At 48.1% G+C, this 7,425-nt stretch overlaps 1 long non-coding RNA gene across 1 annotated transcript; it reads left to right on the top strand.

The window, feature by feature from the left end:
* Positions 1-3,502: 3,502 nt before the first annotated feature.
* Positions 3,503-4,182, top strand: LOC130332017 (uncharacterized). Its single transcript, XR_008874821.1, has 2 exons — positions 3,503-3,694; positions 3,795-4,182. It is a non-coding gene; the product is annotated as an uncharacterized LOC130332017 (long non-coding RNA).
* Positions 4,183-7,425: the final 3,243 nt, after the last annotated feature.

Raw genomic sequence — 7,425 nt, 5'->3', positions numbered from 1 at the left:
AGACACATGTAAACACAGACACATATATACACACAGACACATATATACACACAGACACTCACCCGCCCTGCGCAGCAGAGGGAGACAGGATACACGGCCTCTCCTCCTCTCCCCTCCCTGCTCTGCCTATGGAGGGTTGTAAGACTGCACGGGGCAGAGGGAAGGAGGGGGAGGGGGAGAGAGGAGACAGGAGGTGCACGCCCCCTCCCCAGCACTGTACAGTCTCTTCCTGTCATCGCACGGAGCTCTCCCTGTCACAGGCTGCTAGTGTCAGACCTGGGCATTGTACAGCCGGTCATGAAAGCAGTGCTCTTCTGGGGATGCTGCTCCATCCGCCCCTGTCAGGGAATGAAAAATACCGGCCATTGCATGGCCGGTATTTTTCATCCAAACTTACCGGCACAGCCCGGAATGTAGATGAAAATACCGGCTGTGCCGGTAAAATACCGGCAGGGTGGCAACCCTAGTTGTGACAGACATAACGCATTGTGAGAAATTCCAGTATAATAATCAGATATACCAGTTGCCACAGAATAGGAAAGTGTTAAAGAAGTTTTCACCATGTAAATATACAGCTCCCAGAATAACTTAAAGGGGTACCCCACTGGAAAACATTTACTTTTATATCAACTGGTGCCAGAAAGTTAAACAGATTTTTTAATTACTTCTATTTAAAATCTTAATCCTTACAGTACTTATCAGCTGCTGTACGCTCCACAGGAAGTTGTGTAGTTCTTTCCAGTCTGACCACAGTGCTATTTGCTGACACCTCTGTCCATTTCAGGAACTGTCCAGAGCAGGATAGGTTTGCTATGGGGATTTGCTCCTACTATGGACAAAACTTGACATGGACAAAGGTGTCAGCACAGAGCACTGTGGTCAGACAGAAAATAAATTAAAAAAGAAAAGAACTTCCTGTGAATCACTTATACAGCAGCTAATAAGTACTGGACGGATTAAGATTTTTAAATAGAAGTAATTTACAAATCTGTTTAACTTTGTAGCACCAATTGGTAAAAAAAAATGTTTTCCAGTAGAGTACCCCTTTGAGCAGTGGTGAGGTTATGCTGGGAGTTGTAGTTTCACTCACCATAACTGTAGAACTTACAAGTGACTACAGCTCTGATAGGACATAGAGAGGAGAATGTACAATGATATCAGTGACTACAGGTGACATCTTCTCTATAGTCTTTCCTTATCTAATTCAGATGGTACATACCGCCTGGTCCAGCTAAAACTTCTCTCTGTAGAATGTGACGCCCAGACGTCTCCTCACTATGTCAGCGCATTCTCATCCTCTATATGAAAACAAGTATTATTATAAACCTGCCAGACACTGTATCCTCTAAATATAATACTACTATACACTACACTCTTTGATTATAAACCTTCCATACACCATACCCACTGAATATAATACTACCACACACTGTACATTCTGAATATAATACCAACACATACTTTACACTCTGAATATAAATCTGCCACATACTGTACCCTCTGAATATACCGCCACACACTTTACCCTCTGAATATAAATCTGCCACATACTGTACCCTCTGAATATAAATCTGCCACATACTGTACCCTCTGAATATAAATCTGTCACATACTGTACCCTCTGAATATAATACCGCCACACACTGTACATTCTGAATATAATACCATCACATACTGTACCCTCTGAATATAAATCTACCACATACAGTACCCCTGAATATAATACCGCAACACACTGTACCCCTGAATATAATACTACCACCCACTGTACCCTCTGAATATAATACTACCACAAACTGCGCCCTCTGAATATAACGTTGCCATACAGTGCACCCTCTGAATATAATACCACAACCGCAGTAACACCCCTCAACATCCGTTAGCTGATGCTATTACCACAGGAGGGGGGTTTTGGTGGTGTTGCTAGCGGATGATGGGGGTGCTACTACTGGGGGGGTGTTGCTGGAGGATGATGAGGGTGCAACTGGCCATCCCCCCTGGCAGTATCACCCCCATCATCCATCCACAGGATCATCCTCCTGGCAGGAGCACCGCCATCATCCACCATCAGGATCTGCTGATGGAGGTGCTACTGCTGGGGGGGGAGGGGTTTTGCTGGTAGATGATGAGGGTGCTACTGCCAGGGGGGGAGCATTAGGTAGGCAGCAGTTCCCCCACTTTAGGTAGGCAGCAGTTCCCCCACATTAGGTAGCATATTTTCCCCACATTAGGCAGCATAGATTCCCCACATTTGGTACGTGTTCCCCCACATTAGGTACCAATTTCCACACATTAGGTAGCACAGATTCCCCACATTAGGTAGCAGTTTCCCCACATTAGGTAGCATAGATTCCCCACATTCGGTAGCACAGATTCCCCACATTAGGTAGCATAGAATCCCCACATTAGGTAGCATAGACTCCGCACATTTGGTAGTAGTTACCCCACATTAGGCCACAGGTTCCCTTGCAGGTTCCCCACAATGCAGGTTCCCTTGCAGGTTCCCCACACACACACAGTCAAACACAGACAGAGATAGCAACAGACAGAGAGACAGACACACACACACTCACGCATCCAGCGCAGCGCTCCTTCTCCCCTGGCGCCCTGCGAGTGACGTCACTGACGTCCCATGCGGTGGTCCCATGCGGGCGCACAGCGGCAATGGAGGCCGGGGGGGGCAGCTGACGGACGGGCGCACAGCGGCGATGAAGGGCGGGGGGGGGTGCTGACGGGCGCACAGCGCAGGTGAATGCCGGGGGGGGGGGAGGGTGCTGCCGGTCGGGTACCCGGGTCGCAACGCCACTTTTCCTCTGCACAGGTTTTGATAAATCTACCCAAGTGTTTTTGGTAAAAACTCCACAAAGATGGCATTTTGGAAGAATAGAAATGAGGGGGGGGGGGGCAGTTTTTGTTTTTTTTTTTTTTTTTTGCCCAAGAAAAACTCAAACAAAAATGATGTCTGTTCCTAGGCTTAGGCTGGTATTAAACACAATTAATGTGTGGCGTTATTCAGAGCATGCCCTGGGAGTTTTAGGACAGCTCAGGGCCTGCTGGGTGTTGTAGTTTTGCAACAGGTGGACAGCCACAGGGGATCACTGATGCAGTATGTCAATCTAGAGCCATGGTGTCTGATCTTGAACTGACAGCAGGAGCCACGACCACTTTAAATCAATGGCTGCCGGGACGTCTGACGAGTGACATCCTTTGCTCCAGACCGCAATGTCAGGGAGGTCACTCATCAGACGTCCCGGCGTCTAGCGCTGCTCATTGCTCATTGAGCCTGCTGGAGCCGCATTGATCTATGTAAGAAACCTATGGGCCCAGGCTGTTGGGGCCACCAATTGATATTACAAATACTGAGTGTCTGGTTAGGAGAAACAAATATTTCACACCCATAGGGAGCAGCGCCATTTTGATAAAAAAAAAAAGTCCCCCAAATCCCTTAGATAACAGTCATACAGAATATATTAGAAAGCTTTTTTGATTTTCAGCCAATCAGAGAGCAGCACTGCTCAAATAGAACTCCCAGGAGGTAACAGCGTGTCACACATGTGATGTCATAACCATTGTCCACCAGAGAGCAGCACTGAGCAGATATAACACTGCTCCTGCTCATTCTCCATCAGTGAGGGGCCGGTGCTGGACACTGTAGGGACGCGGGAATGTGAAGTCAAAAACATGACTGTGACTGGTAAGTACCACATTGTTGTGTCCAAAAGGTTTTAGTGCAGTTCCATGTGCATTTCTATAATAAACATGTAAATAATCTCTCTTTTGTTTTCCTATCTTAGATGCATTATTTCCAGCATGTGGAGTAGCATTTCCGGACTTAAAGCGCGAAGTTGGATGATGGCCTAGATTTCCGGACCTACAGCAAGACGTTGGATGAAGGCCTAGATTTCCGGACCTACAGCAAGAAGTTGGATGAAGGCACAGCCCCTCGAATCACGAACATACACAGACACATTGGCCCAAATTCTAGAGGTAACCTCCTTTAGTATGCCCAGAGGAAGGGCAATACAGTAGCCATGGATTCCCTACAGGTTTCCTCCCCTCTGGAGGTTTTTCCTGTCCTGAGTTAGTTACTGTACGCTCTTTGTGAGTGATGGAGGTTACATAAAATCCCTACACAAACACTTTAATAAATAATAAATAAAGTTCCCCTTTTTTTAAACTGTTCTTCAACTTGTTCGACTCATTTATTTTATTTCTGTGTGTGAATAACAGTGTTAGCAAAATGTAAATGACATGAGTTTCTTTTTTCTTTTTTTAAGTGTCTAAAGCTGCTCGATCTGCACAATGCAGAGCCGAGAGAGGCAACTGGTGTTGGGTGGTGCAGTTGCCAAGGCAACCATAGGACACCCAGCAAGGTCCGTGCACAAGCCTTTTTTTGATGAACGGGTCTCATGCAGTGAACTTGCTAGGGGTCATATGGTTGCAAAGGATCAACTTTTGGCTACGTGCACTGGCCCTTAAATTGATACTTTGTCCCTAGACATCTTATCTCCTATCTAAAGGACAGGGGATAAAATGTCTGATCGTGGAGGTCCTGCTGCTGGGACCCCAGCGATCTCCATGCAGCACCTGTTGTTCTAAACAGTGGGGGAGATTTATCAAAACCCGCCCAGAGGAAAGATTGCTGAGTTGCCCATAGCAACAGATTCCTTTCTTCATTTTTAAAGTGGCCTATGAAAAATGATTAGTGAATATGTCATTTGTGAGAAACATAACAATAAATAATTCAGTAGGGGCGGCCCGCAAAAACATTTCTGAGGGGTTGCCTGAGCCCAAATGGAGGTGGTGGTGCAATCTTCTGTTCTTGCCTCGGGCACAAAAGGAGCTAGATACAGCTCTGGATACATCAAAACCTGTGAAGAGGAAAAGTTGTCCAGTTGCCCATAGCAACCAATCAGATCACTTCTTTTATTTTTCAGAGGTCTTGTTAAGAATAAAAGAAGCAATCTAATTGGTTGCTATGGGCAACTGGTCAACTTTTCCTCTTTACAGGTTTTGATAAATCTCCCCAATAATTATTACAACCATGTCACACACTTAGTGTTGCCCCCTGGCCAGTATTTTACAGGCACAGCCGGTATTTAAGACACCTTGCCGGTATTTTTCATATATTAAAACCGATGAGGTGGCCCAGTAAGGGATATGTTACCCCGTACTCCTGCTGTCCTGTCAGACAGTCTCCTTCTGTGTCCCCAGCCCTTGTTTCCCATTGTAAATATGTTCCAATGTATAATATGTGTTATCTCTTTAAGAGTTATACCATGTGATATTTCATGTAATTGTTACTGAAAGGTTCTCTGTCTACTCAGTACCCCTGGTACCAGGTCCAATTTGGCTTAAGGCTTGTACTGGCGCCAGGAGAGCGTCTTGTCGGGTGTGGAAAGAATACATGTACACAGGATACCGTCTAAGAACACTCTGCTTTACTTTTACCAATTCTTAGTTATATCTAATGAGGAAATGACAAAATTGTACAATAGTTACACGTCAGCAGTCAAGCGAAGCAGAATAACAGGATGTACGTGTTACGCCGAGCGCTCCGGGTCCCTGTTCCTCCCCAGGGCACTCGTGGCATTCTCCTGTCTGCAGCGCCCCGCTGACCGGGAGCGCTGCACTGTCACTGCCGGCGGGGATGCAATCCGCGTAGCGGGACGCGCCCGCCCTCGGGTCGCATCACAATCCACAATCACCTGTCCCATTCCCCAGCTGTCACGTCCCGGCGCGCGCGGCCCCTCTCTCTAGGGCGCGCGCACGCCGGCTCTCTGAGATTTAAAGGGCCAGTGCACCACTAATTGATGCCTGGCCCAATCAGTGTCAATCACTCCCATTCATATAAAAACCCACTTCCCCTTCCTGTCTCTGCCGGATCTTGTTGCCTTAGTGCCCTGAGAAAGCGTTTTGTGTATCCCAAGCCTGTGTATCCAGACCCTTTCCGTTGCCCCTGACTACGATCCATTGCTGCCTGCCCTGACCTTCTGCTACGTCCGGCCTTGCTCTTGCCTTGTCCCTGTGTACCGCGCCTGTCTCAGCTGTCAGTGGTGTTGAGTCGCTATTGGGTGGAACGACCTGGGGGTTACCTGACGCTGCAAGTCCATCCCATTTTGTGGCAGGCACTGGTTAAAACCAGTAACCCTTTAGATTCTGTTCCCCTGGTACGGCCCACGCCATCACCTCACTGACACAGAGGATCCACCTCCAGTGTCCTCGCTGCATACCAGTCCGGATCCTGACAGTAGATCCGGCCATGGATCCCGCTGAGGTCCCGCTGCCTAGTGTCGCTGACCTAACCACCGTGTTCGCCCAGCAATCACAGCAGATCGCGCAGCAAGGACAGCAGCTGACTCATCAGACCGTTATGCTGCAACAGCTTCTGCCGCAACTACAGCAATCATCCCCTCCGCCAGCTCCTGCATTTCCTTTAGCGAGTGGCTGCTCCTAGCTTCCGCCTGTCTCTACCGGACAAGTTTGATGGGGACTCTAAACAGTGCCGTGGATTCCTGTCCCAGTGTTCTCTACACCTGGAGATGATGTCGGACCAATTCCCTACCGAACGGTCTAAGGTGGCATTCGTGGTCAGTCTCCTTTCTGGAAAGGCCTTGTCATGGGCCACACCGCTTTGGGACCGCAACGATCCCGCCACCGCTACTATCCAGTCCTTCTTCTCAGAAGTACGTAGTGTTTTTGAGGAGCCAGCCCGGGCTTCCTCAGCCGAGACTGCTTTGCTGAACCTCGTCCAAGGGACGTCTTCTGTGGGTGAGTACGCCATCCAGTTCCGTACCCTCGCCTCTGAGCTATCCTGGAATAATGAGGCCCTCTGCGCGACCTTCAAGAAAGGCTTATCCAGTAACATAAAAGATGTCCTGGCCGCACAAGAAATTCCTGCTAATCTGTCTGAACTAATCCATTTGGTCACCCGCATCGGTCTCGCCTGACCCTACAAGAGAGGACTCGCCGCCGAAATGAGAGTTTGTGCCTGTACTGTGCTAGTACCGAACATTTCCTAAAAGACTGTCCTATCCGCCCTCCGCGTCAGGAGAAACGCACGCACCTACTTCACAAGGGTGAAACGACACTTGGTGTGAATTCAGCCTCTCCACGTCTGACTGTACCTGTGCGGATTTCTCCTTCCGCCAACTCCTTCTTCTCAGCAGTGGCCTTCTTGGACTCAGGTTCTGCAGGAAACTGTGGAAAACCGCTTTCAATACCAGAGATGGACATTTTGAATATCTAGTTATGCCCTTTGGGCTCTGCAATGCCTCTGCAGTCTTCCAGGACTTTGTTAATGAGATCTTTCGGGACTTATTGTATACCTCTGTTGTGGTTTACTTGGATGACATCTTGAGTTTTTTCCTCTAACTTAGAGGAACACCGTCGTCACGTCCGTCAAGTGCTCCAAAGACTCCGTGA

Source organism: Hyla sarda, chromosome 1 (genome assembly GCF_029499605.1).
Source record: "Hyla sarda isolate aHylSar1 chromosome 1, aHylSar1.hap1, whole genome shotgun sequence".
NCBI classification, from domain to species: Eukaryota; Metazoa; Chordata; class Amphibia; order Anura; family Hylidae; genus Hyla; species Hyla sarda.
This window is presented reverse-complemented; position numbering and strand designations above follow the sequence as displayed.